This window comes from Vitis riparia, chromosome 11, assembly GCF_004353265.1.
Source record: "Vitis riparia cultivar Riparia Gloire de Montpellier isolate 1030 chromosome 11, EGFV_Vit.rip_1.0, whole genome shotgun sequence".
In the NCBI taxonomy this organism is placed as follows: domain Eukaryota; kingdom Viridiplantae; phylum Streptophyta; class Magnoliopsida; order Vitales; family Vitaceae; genus Vitis; species Vitis riparia.
In genome coordinates, this window is record NC_048441.1 from 12,018,571 (window position 1) to 12,034,190 (window position 15,620).

The following is a 15,620-nucleotide window of genomic DNA, read 5'->3' on the forward strand; positions in this document are numbered from 1 at the left end:
GGCCCAAAACATAGCAACAAAGAAAGATAAAGCCTAAGAAGGATTAGTTAAACAACAACCCGATCACCCAACAAATTCCGAAAAGAGAAATAGTCCAAGTCCAAGTCCAAAATTGTTGAAACCACTCAAGCAGGGACCGAAGAAAGAGTTTCCTCAAGCTCGTATCTGACATCTCTTCCTCTTGGAAGATTCTTCGATTTCGCTCTCCCCAAATACACCAAAACAGACAAATATGCGTCATTTTCCAAACTACACTCCTTTTCTTCCCTAGACCTTTCGTTTTCCATTCAAGAAACAGATTTCTCACTGATTCCGGGAGCACCACACCACCCCAAACGAAGAAAACAACAAATTCCAAAGATCCCTTGTCTTACCACAATGAATTAGGATGTGGTTCGCTATTTCCTCATTTTCTTTGCACAAATTGCATCTATTAACCATAGACCATCCCCTCCTCATTAGCATATCTACAGTAGAAATTTTACCCCAAACTGCTTCCCAAGCAAAAAAAACGAGTTCTTAAAGGGGCATACAAACCCCAAACCTCCTTTGCTGGAAATAAAGGGCTATTGTCTTCCTTCAAAGACCTATAATAAGATTTTACCTTAAATGTTCCTTTCCTCTCAATTTTCCAAACCAGAAAATTATCCCCTTCTTGCACCTTTACTGCAGAAATGTAACCCAAAAAACAGTTCACCTCCTCCAACTCCCAATCTTGAAAGGGTCTTCTAAAGTGCACCTCCTAGCCCCCGCCTCCACCTTCTTGTCTCCCCCAAAGATCAGCCACTATTGCAGAATTATTAGTTGCAATTCTAAACAGCAAAGGGAAGAGATCCTTTAGCTTAGAGTCTCCTACCCAAATGTCCCACCAAAATCTAGTCGTCTCCCATTTCCAATACGAATCCTAGTTCTAAAAAATAGCTCCTCCCAACCCTTCCTAATGTCTTTCCAAAGGCCTGTCCCATAAGACTCTCTCACCTCTCTAGTGGTCCACCCACCTTGCACCACCCCAAATTTACCAACAATGACTCTTCTCCAAAAACTCTCCCTTTCTATAGGAAATCTCCAGAGTTTTCTGAGCAAAGCATGATTGAATTTCTTCAAGTACCTTAACCCCAACCCTCCATGCCTCTTATCTTTGCAAATAACCGTCCATCTTACCAAGTGGATCTTCCTTCTCTCCTCCATATCTCCCCACAAGAACTCCCTTTGAATTTTTTCCAATATGAGTCTTATTTTCCTTGGGATAACAAAAAGTGACATAAAGTAGATAGGGAGATTTGAGAGTGTGCTCTTGATGAGGGTAAGACGACCTCCCTTAGAGAGATATTGTTTTTTCCACGTAACCCATTTTCTCTTGAATTTTTCTTCTACCTCATCCCAAACTCTACACGACTTGTGGAAGGCTCCAAGAGGTAAACCTAGATAATTCGTAGGGAGATTCCCTACTTTACACCCGAAAACTGTAGCAGCTCTATCCACCTCTTCCACTCCCCCAACTGGAATAATTTCGTTTTTTTGCAAATTAATTTTTAGGCCTGAAACTACTTCAAAGTAGATTATAACCCACTTCCAAAAAATCAGTTGGTCCCTACTATCCTCACAAAAAAGGAGAGTGTCATCAGCAAACAACAGATGAGAGATCGAAACCCCTTCTCCACGTCTTTCCGTTGCCTTGAAGCCCCTAATAAAACCATTCTCCTCAGCTCTTGATATTAAACTACTGAAAGCTTTCATGATCAGCACAAACAAATAAGGTGAGAGTGGATCACCCTGCCTTAGGCCTCTAAACGTTGAGAAGAAATCTATGGGAGTACCATTCACTAAAACTGCCATTCTCACAGTCGATATGCAGTAAAAAATCTAGTTTCGCCATTTTGGACCAAAACCCATCTTCTCCAAGACCGACAGAAGGAACCTCCAGTTTACGTGGTCATAAGCCTTTTCAATGTCCAATTTGCACACTAAGCATGTCCCGACACTTTTCTTCCTTGAGTCTATCGCCTCATTAGCTACCAAAATAGCGTCCAAAATCTGTCTCCCTTTCACAAAAGCATTCTGACTATTCGAGACCAATTTTCCCATCACTCTTTTCAACCTATTTGCTAGAACTTTGGCAATAATTTTATAAAGACTCCCCACTAGACTGATTGGTCTATAATCCTGCACATCACTAGCCCCCTCTTTCTTCAAAATAAGTATTAAGAATATTGCATTATGGTTTTGAAAAAACGCATTCTACGAATGGAGGCCCTCAAAGACCTGCATCACTTCCCCCCAACAACAGGCCAGCAAGACTTCCAGAAAGCCAACATAAAGCCATCCGACCCTGGCACCTTGTCTCCCCCCAGATCTGAGAGAGCTTTGAGAACCTCCTCATTCGAGAATTGCCCTTCCAAAATATCATTATCCAAGGAATCAAGAGTATTAAAAAGACCTGACTCCACATCTGGTCTTCTCACTAGGGGGTCCTCAAACATGGACTTAAAGTAAGACCCAATCCCTTCTTTAAGCTCCTCCTCTTTACTCAACCTAACACACCTAACTGTCAGGCTACTGATAAAGTTTCTCTTTCTCCTTGCATTAGCCATCCGGTGAAAGAACTTGGTATTGCTATCTCCCTCCTTTAGCCAAAGGGCCCTTGACTTCTGCCTCTAGGAAATTTCTTCGAGGATGGCACAATGACTAAATTTGTCTTTGGCTATCCCCTGACTCCTCCTATCTTCTCAGAGAGAGAGCCAAGTCTTTCTAAATTGTCCCAATATTTTAATTTCTCCCAGGCTGCATCCTTCTTAACTGACACATTGTCAAGGGATTCTTTATTCCACATCTTCAAGTCGTATTTCAAAGCCTGAAGCTTCTTCACAATCACAAAACTCGGACTCTCCTTAAAATTGTAAGACTACCACCATTCTTTAACCTTATCCATAAATCCTTCCACTCTTAGCCACATGTTTTCAAACCTAAACGGGCTTTTACCTTTTCTCACCCCACCATAGTCTAACAGAATTGGGCAATGGTCAGAAACAGGTCTTGTAAGAAGACATTGCATTGCCCCGGTCACTCGTTCCTCCCAGCCTCCTAAGAACAGAAAGCGATCTAACCAAGCCTTTAGGGTCCCTCTTTCTCCTCCTATCCAAGTGAAGGCTCCATCCCCCAGAGGTGGGTCAACTAGTTTAAACTCATCGATAAAACTTGAAAACTCTCTCATCGCAGTTGACATCTGCCTTCCATTGCTTGTTTCAGCTGGGAACCGCACTACGTTAAAATCTCTTGCTATGTACCAGGGATCATTCCACAGCCCCTTGACTGCGGCTAACTCCTCCCACAACTCCCTCATCTCCCTTTCTTTGATTGGGCCATATAACCCAGAGAAAACCCAGACAAAGCCCTTCTCACAATTTCTAAAGCGGCAAGAGATAGAAAAAGACCCCATTTCGATCTCCAACCCTTCCAAAACTCTTTTATCCCACATTACTAGCACCCCACTTGTCGCACCCCTAGTATCTAAAGACATCCAACCTAAATTCCTCCCAATCCCCAAACTCTTGACAACCCTATCAGACATTTCCTTCATTTTTGTCTCCTGAAAACATACCAGATCTGGCTTATGTTTTCTCACCATCGACTTAATGACCATCCTTTTATTTGGGTCATGCATGCCTCTAACATTCCAGGACAATAATCTAAGCTTCATAAGGGACCACGGTAATTTGCCTTCCCAACTCTCCTTCCTCTGTCTCTCTTCCAACCACTCCATCATAGTTAATAGTACTGACGAGCTTCTTCAATTCTCTGTCCTTCCTTGAACCCGACAATGTGCCTCTTTTTTTCTCGTTAGACTTTCTGATAAAACATCTCCTATTCTCAATCTCCTTGAGGATTCTCAAAATATCCTCTTCAAAACCTTCAATCAAGACCCCCACCGACTTGCAGAATCCTAGGAATTTCTTATTTATCCAAGGGGATTTGTCGTTTTCCTTTTCTCCTGCTCCAATGATCTAAAGATGTGGCGTCTGGACCTCAACTTCTTGAGACCGAAGGGTTACCGCCCCTATCCCTCCCTCTTGGCGACTGGCCCCTTCATTACCTGGCAGAAAGAAGGAATGTTCATCCTTGAGAACCATACAAAGCGGCAATTCGGTCTCTAAGGGGTCTTCAATCGTCTCCTCGAGCTGCCTTGACTGCGAGAGCCCCATGGAATCCCTCATCCCAGGAAGAGAAGGAGAAGAAGAAGAAGAGCCAAAAGATTCCCCCGAGACGCCCCCCCCCCCCCCCCCCCCCCCCCCCCAAAGAACAGTTGAGATGGGGAACATACCTGAAGTATAGTTCTTCCACGGCGGGGCGTTACGACCTTGACCCAGCGGCACCGCCTCCTGCTCCGAGAACTCCCTGGCACAACTTGGCGTTGAGAGCTCCGCCTTGGACTCCCTAGCCGCAGAGGAAGGGAGCCCTAGGAGGGAGTCACGAGTTGACCCCTTCTTAAGTCATTTTGTTATATTGGGCCTAAATGACCCAGCTCATCTCCCCTCCATTTTAAAGCAGCCCAAACCCACTTTCTTAAAAGGAGTTTTGGCCCTGTGGGTACTGGGCTTCCGAGAACAAGTAGGCCCTCCCAGCGGGTCCACCAACTCAGCCCACTTGGAGCTTTGCCCTCCCTCCGGCCTCAGTACTTCTTACATCTTCAAAAAACTTCATTTTGTAATTCCTAACCACTTCAGCCGCCCCACTTTTTGTTGTGTCAGGCGTCTCCTTCACCAACGCGACCATCTCTTGCAGAGAAACAAGACCTTCACAGTCTTTTTTCCCAGCTTTATCCTCGGGAATCCGGATCTCCCAGCATGTCACTCTATCGCCTACGCCTGCAACGAGATTTCCTCCTTCATAGCGCACTTTTTCACGCGCACCACAAAACATGGATCGCACCCTCCTTCTCCCTGTTCGGATGAAGCCTTGCTCACTAGTTCAACTGCCACTTGGAGTGCCGAGAACCACACCGAGTCCTCCCACCACAACGGAATAGAGAATGAGGCGAATCCAGCTATCACCTCTAATCTTCCAGGCACCTCATTCCCATTGTCTTTAACTAAAATTCTAGCTCCCCTTCTGTAGTGAGACTTTTTGGTCTCCTCATCCACATCAACAAAACCCCCACAAGCATCCCCCACCTTTTTGAAAAACTCCATGCACCAAAACTGTAAAGGCAGCCCTGGGATTCTCACCTAGGAAACATCCCTCTGAAACTCCATTCTTCAACACCCCATAGTTGGAGCCCACCAGTCTAGGGATAAACGGACCCCCTTGAGCAAGCGACTCCCCTCCTTTAACACTCTTTAAGCATCACCCCCATTAGAAAATTCAAATAGAAACAATGCATCTCTTAATGCAGCTACCCTCACTTTACCACAAAAGTTCCACTGGTTGTTAGCCCAAATCTCCACCACCCTTAAGTCGGGGCTTTCCTCATCCTCCGCATCCCATCTTCCCACCAAAAAACGGCTGAGATCTTTCAGCTTCGAGGTGTAGGCCTCATTCCCAACTTCAATCCACACTTCTTCACTCCTTCTTTTTGTCATTCTCTTGGTTGCATCCACATAGCTTAAGTCGGGTATAACAAGAGAAAGTCCATGCCCTCCTTCCAAAGGACACGAGACCTCTGTTCCACACTTAGAGACCTCACCTATTTTAGCTAACTCCTTCAACTTACATCTCATGAAGTCCCAACCCAAAAGGTCAAAACCTGCTGGGATAAAAATGAAGTATCTCCTATCATCCTTTGAAATGACAGAAAGCAGAAGGTAACGACCAGCTTCATTTTGACGCATTTCTATCTTGAATCTCCTACCTCGGTCATTCGCATATTCCTTGAACGGCTTCTTCCCTTTCCATTTGCAGCAAGCTTCCAAAGCCTTCAGAATCCACACCACTACCCCCCTCCTCGCTTTGATCCATCTCCGAAAGCCTTTGCCTTTCTCCACTATCTATACCTCACCCCCACCCTTTGTCCAATCGATCCACAACTCAAAGGATTTGGAATCGATGCGGAAAAAGCATGAGCTTTCCCCCATCAGGCCATGTCTTCTTGTTCTTTCCTATTATAGATATTACCAATGAAAAAAGTATCAAACCTTTTATACCACTACTTAGGAGATTGTTTAATGCCATAAAGATATTTCTTCAACAAACAAGCATAATATTCCTTTCCTAGAATAATGAATCCCTTATGTTGATGCATATACATTTGTTCTTTTAACACACCATGCAAAAAAGTGGTTTTGACATCAAGCTACTCCAACTGTAAATCAAATAGAGCAACCCTAACAAGTAACACCGTGCTTGGGTTATGCTTTACAAGTAAGGAAAACACTTTATTGAAGTCCATATTCTTATTTTATGTGTAGCCCATTGCAACCAAGTATGCTTTAAACCTAACATCCTCTACTTCTAGAATTCTTTACTTCTTTTATAGATTCATTACAATCAATAACTTATTGCTCCTTAGGCTTCTCGACTAATTAATTACCAAGTATTTTTTTTTTTTAAGATATTCAATTTCCTAATTCATAACAGTCCGCTATGCAGACTCTTTACTAGTGATGACTTCATGATAAGTATGAGGTTTCTCATAATGCTTTATTCATACTTAATACATAAGCAACCAAATTTGCATGAGCAAGCCTCTAAGGTAATTTAATTTGTCTCTTTCTTTTATTGCAAAAACTACATTGTTGTTTTAGTGGTGTATTTTCTTTATCATCAAGATGTTGTACCTCTTCCTTATTTTACTTTATTGAAATATTCGTTTATGTAATTCTTAAAGTATTAGGCTCAAACTCCACATTTTATCTCACAATAAGGTTGTTTTCTATATCAAATTACTCTTTCCTACAATTAAAGATTGTAGGCTTATTAAAGGTCACATCCTTACTAATTACAAATTTGGAAGATTTTGAATCTATGTATCATAACTTGTACTCTTTTATACCATATGCTCTACATACCCTAAAAATATGCATTTCTTTGCCCTTGGTTTCAACTTATCTTCATTCACATAGGCATAACCAAAAAGAAAACTCCTAAATTTATATAATTAGTAGGGAACCATACCATTCAATAATTAATAAAAATTGAAGGAGACTGATCTACAAGATAACAAGTTAAATTAACTACTTCAACCAAAAATTCCTTCAACAACCTTATTGTGCTCTCTCAAATAGAGTTCTATTTATTGATTTTATAATACCATTTTGTTGTAAAGTATGCTTAATTGTGAGGTGTCTTGAAATATCTTCATTTTTAAAAAAATTGATTAAACTTTTTCTCATATAATTTTGTGTCATTATTAGTTCTCAAGTGTTTGATATGTTTTCTCGTCTACTTCTCGATCATAGATTTTCATTACTTGAAATTCCCAAACATATCATTCTTTACCTAGACCTTCTAGAGTAATCATCGATGAAAGTTAACATATATCTTCCACCACTATGTGATACAACTTGACAAAAGCCCTAAAGATTTGAATGGATATAATGCAAAGTACATTCAGTCTTGTGAACAATTTCACTTAATTTAACCTTACATTGTTTCTCAAACATATGATGCTCATAAAAATCAAGGTCTTCTTTATTTTCTATCCACCAAACAAACCTCTTTTACTCAAAATTGTCATTTTCTCTCACTCATAGTCACATACACCACAATTTAATAGTCTTTGAAATTGATTTTAAGGTTGGAACTACAATTACACCTATAACTATGCAACCCTATAATATATAAGGATCATTAATTTTTTTATCCTTTTATATTTGAATCCATTAGTTTCAAGTGTAAAATAAATAAATAAATAAATAAATTTTTTCTTCAATTTTGATGTTAGGATAAAGCCCTAAAAGACATAACATGATACATATAACACAATACAAATTCATTAATATATTTATTTATTATGATTTATGGTTTTCATTTAAATCCTTTATTGCGTTAATTACTAAGTATTCATGTTTGTATCATTTGCATTGTACATGACATAGGTGCATTATAAGTTATACAAAATATCCAAGTCATGGGTTCCTTATAAGATAATAAGTTGTTAACAATCGATTTATGAAATTGTACAATCCATCAAAGAATGAAGTACACTAGCTCTTAATTAAAAGGACGATTTGTCTTAGTCATCATAATGGTTTTTCCATTGTGAGTGTACTGGTGTATATTAGACAAAACCTATGATGAATCATGGCATTGGTTATCAGATAGTCATGATTCATCAAGCTGTTATATTAAATGAGACATCAACCTTAAAAGGATATTAAGTTAGTATTAAGGTCTTCAGTGACTTTGACCTATGGATGATATTAAGGTGGTCGTAGATTTCTTATATATTGAGTTATTGTTAACTAAAGTAGGTAGTAACAAATATTCTTAACATAGACACAATGATATCTCATAAAATTGAGACATTATACCCCCTTAGATGATCCTAAGGATTTGTGATCATGAAAATTGTGGTCATAGTAATTACTTTAGTGGAATTTGACATATACTCTTTGTAAGTTAAAGTATATCAGTTCATCACATAATAAGAGGGTTTGAGACTTAAGGATTGTAGAGGTAATTAGGAGAGATTGGGCATCAGTTCATGAGGAGTTTTCGTGTGGATAGTAGGTCATGAACCCAAAAAATTGATTAAATTGAATTTAACCAACTTATATCTTGATTTAATCTCATAGGATACTGAAGTGCAAATTGACTCTTTCTAGTAAAGTATTGAGTCAATTTCAAAATTGGATTTGAGGGTGTCAATATTTTTCTATGGGTCCTAGTGCTCTTTATTAGTACAAAATCTTAAAGTTTTATAAATAATTAATCATTTATGTGTATAAAAACATTTTCATAAAAATGTAGGGTTGCATAGAATTTTATGATTAATTATTTTTTGTTTTTCTAGATTTGACTAATTAATTAGTAACAACCCTTATTCCAATGGGTTAGATTAAATTACTCAACCCCAAGATAGACTCAAGTCACTTAAGCCCACAAGGAGGACTATATAAACCCCCTTAGAGGTTTAAGTTTTTAGAATTCGAGACCATTGTCTTCTAAAGAGAGCCCTTATCCTCCTCTCCCTCAAGAAGGTTCTTGTTATCATAGCTTTAGGCTATAAAATAATTTTACATAATTTTATTACAATAAAATGTGAAAAAAAAAAAGTAATAATAATAATTGCATAACTTCAAGCTAGAAAATATTTTTCTTATAACTTATGGTTATATGAATCTTATAAAGTTGTTTAACATGAATTTTATATAGCTCCTGGCTATGACATAGAGTAAATAAAAATATAATAATAAAAATGGAATACAATAATATACCACTTTTAAACTTCATTTTTTTTATTAAAAAAAATGTGGCACATCAGTGTCATGCATAAATAAATGAAGAAAATTGACTTTGTAAATAATCAAATAAACTAAAAATGAGAAAAATTCCTCATTGCAAAAAATATAGGCACACGATAATTGAATTATATTTATTAATTTAATAATTTAAAATCAATTTAGAAATATAATAAAAACCACAATGCAATTTGTTGTACTTGTTTCTTTATCTTTATTTATTCAAATATGAGAAACAAGGCTAGTCAATTTAATAAAAGCACTCAAGAGAGCGAGTGAATTGGGTTTTAAAAGCTTTTTGGAATACTATTCTCAAGCAACAATGAATAATAATAAAATTAAAGAGATATAGATAGAGAGATTGCAAATACTGATTTTATAGTGGTTCAACCAATTCCACTTACATTCACTCCCCTTAAGCTCTTCTCGAGTGAGAGTTCCACTAAATTTGAAGCTTTAACCAAATTCTCAAGTCTTTGTAATTGGATTTTTAGCTCCAATGGGTTTTCTTCAAGTATATCCTTAACTTAAAGCACTAATACTCAATCCTTGTTTCAATAAATGTGAATAGAAAAACACACAACCTAGCACAATTAATGAACTAGTACAAGTTATGATGAATAACAAAGGTGCACTAAAATGATTTGAAAATGAGAGTTTAATGCACCAAAAGAGAGAATGAGAACTTTGAATATGAGAAACAGGTTTGGAATAAATTTAAAGCAAGTGTTCTTTATCAACAAATGAAAATGAGCTTTCTATTTATAGGTTTTCAACATCGAACATCAAAAAATACACCAACTAGTATTTCTTGATCGAGTTTCGATTTGACAAGTTAATCAACTTATAGGCATTTAATGCATTGCAAGTGATTGCAAGGGCTTGTCTTGACCTTGACTAGGCAAGGGGCACTTTCGATCGGGAAATGTTTCTCCTCAACTAGGAAAACAAACCTTTTGGATGAGAAAAAAAGTTTTGTGCACCTTTGACTTGTTCTTGATTGGAAAAGGGTAACAGGTTCGACCAGTTGAGCATACCTTTGACTAGTTAGACACTTTGGCTTAAAAACCTTTTATTTTTAAATTCAATTCTTCCTAACACTTAGGCAACATTCTTTAAGTACTTTTATAAACCAAGTTTGAGAGGTTTTTGCCCATTGCTGCAACTTAAGCCATAAACACAAGTCAAATGACTTTGAACCATATTAAAATACTATATTTCCATAAAGACAACTTGTGCTCATCATAAAGAATGTTTTTTCCTTTCCTCAAAATTTTAGACTTCATTTTTTTTTTTTAATAAAAACAATATGGCACAACAATGTCATGCATAAATAAATAAATAAAATTGATTTTGTATATGATCAAATAAACCAAAATTAAGAATGAAAAATGTAGGCACACAATAGTTGAAATTATATTTATTAATTGAAAATCAATTTAGAAATATAATAAAAATTGCAATATAATTTATTGTAACTTTTATCTTTATTTATTCAAATATCTACTAAATTGTCATTCATTCTTGCCCCACAATTGTAAATCACTTCACTTGCAATCTATTAGTATGGTGTCACGTAACTAAAAAACGAGGGGAACACACTATTGTTTTGAACAAATAACCTTCAAGATTGAGAAATCGCACAACTAAAAGAACTTCTAAGTGCAAGATTCCATAGTTGTTCCTTGTGAGTTTAAAAGTTAGTGGAGGAAGTATAGATGAGAACATCAATGAGCGAACTACCATATGTGGTGCTCCATCTATGCCAAAAGTGCTTAATGAAGAGTTATGGTAGCCATTCCTACAACTTAAGTCATAAATGCAAGTAAAATGACTTCGATATCGTATTAAAATATTGGATTTGCATAATGACAATGCATGCCCACGGTAAAGAATGTTTTCTTTCTCAAAATTTTAGATTCATTTTCTTTTTTAATAAAAACAATGTGGCATACCAATGTCATGCATAAATAAATAATAAATAATTAATTTCACTCACCCCTCTTCGGATTTTGATTAAATACATTTGACTTAATTAATTTGAAATTTCATTAAATACCTCATCTTATCATTTTCATTTGTTACTTTCACTCACTCATCCTCTTACTCAAAATAAGCGAGACATTTGATAAAATTCCAAACCAATTCAAGTTACGAGTATTAAGTCAAAACCTTAAAAGAGGTAAATAAAATTAACCTCATAAATAAATAAAATCAATTTTGTAAATAATTAAATAAACCAAAAATGAGAAAATTCCTCATTACACAAAATGTAGTCACATAATAGTTATTTTATATTTATTAATTTAACAATTTAAAAACAATTTAAAACTTTAATTTATGAAAAAATATGCGGTGTTTGTAACATGACAAATTCAAATTTTGTTTAGTTTATTTTGTTTGAATTTTCAGGCTCAAATTGATAGGTTATGTTTTGTTTAGATATTTATTAATACCTATATTTAAGTTACAGTAAATACTCATATTTAAGAGTTACAATAGATAATCATTTTTTAAAATCGGTTCTTTATTTTTATTTTTTCAAAATTAGAATTTTTTTCATAATGTTTGGAGGGTGGGAAAATGTGAAAATAAAGGGTATAAGATAATTACATGTATTTGGATAGAAATAATAAAAATAATTATATCCATATGTTGAATAGAAAATCCAATTCATAGCCCTTTTTCCATTTTTGTTTCTAATAAAAATAAAAATTGATATTTATAAAATGCGTTGATACTTATAAAATTAATATTACCAAATATATAAAATTGAGAATAAACTTTTTCTAATCTAAATTATTATTTTCATTTAAAAAAAATATACATGTGATATTATAAAATGTGTACACGTTACTTTCAATTTATGATATTAAAAAAATAATAAAATAATCAACAAATATATATATATAAAAGAATATTGGTACACTCTTTTATAATGTTCTTTAAATTTTTATCCGAAGTATATGAAGGACGGATTATGTAATATTCTACATAATTCTTTCTCATATAATTTCTCTTTTAGGTAAGGATAGATTGATGTCAAAATTTAAATATTATTTGAATTTAAAATTTAAGACTTAATTATTTTCTAAGCACGGGTTTTATTTAATTGGCATTAAAAAAACTTTTTATTTCTTGAAATTTAAGAAATTACCTTGAGCCGTCCAACTGATGATGTGTCACTAAAACCTGTTGGGTAACCATTCATTTGGTGTTCCTTTCTTCCAATTCAACTTGCTTGTTATTAAGATGTGCATATAGTACCATATATGTGGTTTGCAAATTTCCAATGTGGGACAGGTTTTTGATTATAATAAAGACTCGGTTCCTTTCTTCTAGACAAATTATGGTTTATTAAATAATAAAAAATAATTTTAATTAAATATAATTATATTAATTATGATGAATTAATTTAATAAAATTAACTAATTATTTTTACTTGATATCTAATTTTTATTACAAAATATTAATATTGTAACATACATGTAAAGTTATCATAATCCAATAATATGTTTTTAAGCATAAATACTTAACATTTTAAATTTCATTTTCATTTTATAGCAAATTATTTTTTCATAATTTTGTTGAATAATTAAAAAAATTATATAATATTAACTTTATCAGCCCCGTTTGTCCACGTGGAAAAAACTAGTCATATTATATTCGGCTAACCCAATATGATCATAGAGCATGAAATTCTTAATATAGGCAATGAATGAGTGAGAGCATGCCACGTTTTGCATCATATGAAGCAGTCGGAAGAATGCGTGAAGCGTGAACTTGAAGAAGATCGTGTTCCCTATTGGGACAACCAATCACGCGATGCATGTGTTCCACGCTCAGTACTTCATCCGTGCCTTGTGGTGTACGCACCGACGGCACCGTTTCATTTTCTCTGGGCATCTTTGACAAACACAATCTCCGTCCAAGCATGCTTCTGTCATGAATTACATCCCACCGTGTTCTTAAACTCAAAAGTAAATTTAAACAATAATTGATTTTATGAAATAAAATACTCACCTTTTTTATAAATAAAAAAATTCTTTTATCTTAAAATTAAAAATTTAATCGTTTCATTCATAATTTGCTAAAAAGAACCAAAAAAAGGCAATTAAATTAATATTTTATTTTTAAAATTAATTAATATAAAAAAAAATTTAAATAAAATTTAGCATTAAATAAATATTTGATAAACCAACGTAATAACTTAATTTAAGTCATTAAATAAATTAAATCTTTTAGTAAAATAGTTTTGAGTAAAATATGGAAATGAACATCTCATTCTTATATTTGGATAAATTTTATAAAGGTAAGAATTTTAATTCATTTATGATGATATTTTGATTCATTCGGATAATATAAAAATATAACCAAAAATTATTATTTTACCCTTGGGAATTTAAATGCTCTTATATATATTGTAAAATATAATTCTATGGTTTTCTTTTGCATGACAAATTATTCAAAATTTGATAAAAGAATAGATGGATATTTTCATACTTTATGGTTATGGGTTTTATTGGATATAATATTTATTAAAAATTAGAATAAAGTTTGAGTTTTTATTTCTTCTTTTGAAAATAGAAAAAGTATTTATTAGCTTTAAAATTTTAAATATGATAAAAAATATATTTCTTTTTTTTTTTATATAAAATATAATTTTATAGCTTCTATTGCATGACAAATTATTCAATTTTATTTTTACCAAAAGAATAATTGAATATTTATATATTAGGGTTGTACGATTTTTTATGGTAATTTTTTATTTATTGATTATACATTATTTTTTTAGTCTTATCATTTAGTAAAAAAAAAAAAAAAAAACTCTCAAAATTTATTATTTTAAAATGTAACGATATTATTGTCAATTTAATTCTTTTTCGTTTGCATTCATATTATTACCAAATGTTAAAATGAAAGCAAATAATTATTCAAATATTAATTTCTAAGTCCATCCAAACACTATAAATGGAATTACAAATTCATTTCCATTTCATAATAAATAGAAATGGAAATAAAATATCCATTTCCATCATCCATTCCTACATACCATAATTAAAAAAAAAAAAACTATTTGCTAATATTGGGAGGAACCACATTTTTATTCAAAATTATTTAGTTCTCTTTTATCAATACCTATCTTTTTTTTTTCTTTTCTTTTTTTTTTTCCCATTTTTAAAAATTTTTACATCTTTTTGATATGTTATCATTCCATTTTTTTTAATATTAAAAAAAAGATAAAAGTGAATAAGTTGTAACTAGAAACTCAATAAGTTTTGTAAAAGGCATTTTATTTGTTTTAAAATTATAATTATTTTCTTGTTATTGTTTTAGAACAAAAATATAAATATTTTAATAACTTAGAAAACTTATTAATCAAAGTGGTTGTTTAATTTTTTTTATTTTTTCTAATTTGAATTGTGCAGTATCAATAAAAAAAGGTTTGTCATTATTGTGCTTTTTTGCTACTAAAACCCTTGTTTCATATACATTTTAATATTTTATATTTTAATGTTAATGATAAAAAATAAACTATTATAGACAATAAATATTTTAAAAATATAATTAAAAATATAAAAATATGTGTGAAGAATTGAATATTCCAGGTTTTAAACTAAAATTTATACTATAAAATATCAAATAATTATTAAAAATTATTTTTTAAAGTGGTTGTTAAAAACATTTCACAAACAAAATCAAATGATTTGTTTGGATAGTGTTTTTTAGAACAATTTTTGTTCTTCAAAATAAAAAACACAGAAAATATATTTGATAATCGAAAACCAATTTTTTTTTAATTCTTAAGAATACAAAATAAAATGTTTTCAAATAACATATTTTAATTGTTTTATGGGAACTATTTTAATAAATAATTATATAAATATGTGAAATGATTAAAAATAAAATATTAGATATAAAAAATATTTTTAAAACATGATTTTAAAATATTAAAAATAATTTAAAATTTCAAACATATTTAATAATTTTGTTTTATAGAAATAAAATAATAAATTTTAAAATTATTTTTGAAAATGATTACGTGGACCAAAAGTGTTTTAACCTTAAATGTCGATGTTGCTGCCTAACTCCAAGTCGTTTTTCGTGCCTATTGGATGTGGACTTTGATTTCCACGAAAGTCAATTTATCAGAAAGTGAAATTTTAGAAACACAATCTAACTAAAATTTTTTCAAAATAAAGCAAAAATAAAAGAAAAAGAAAA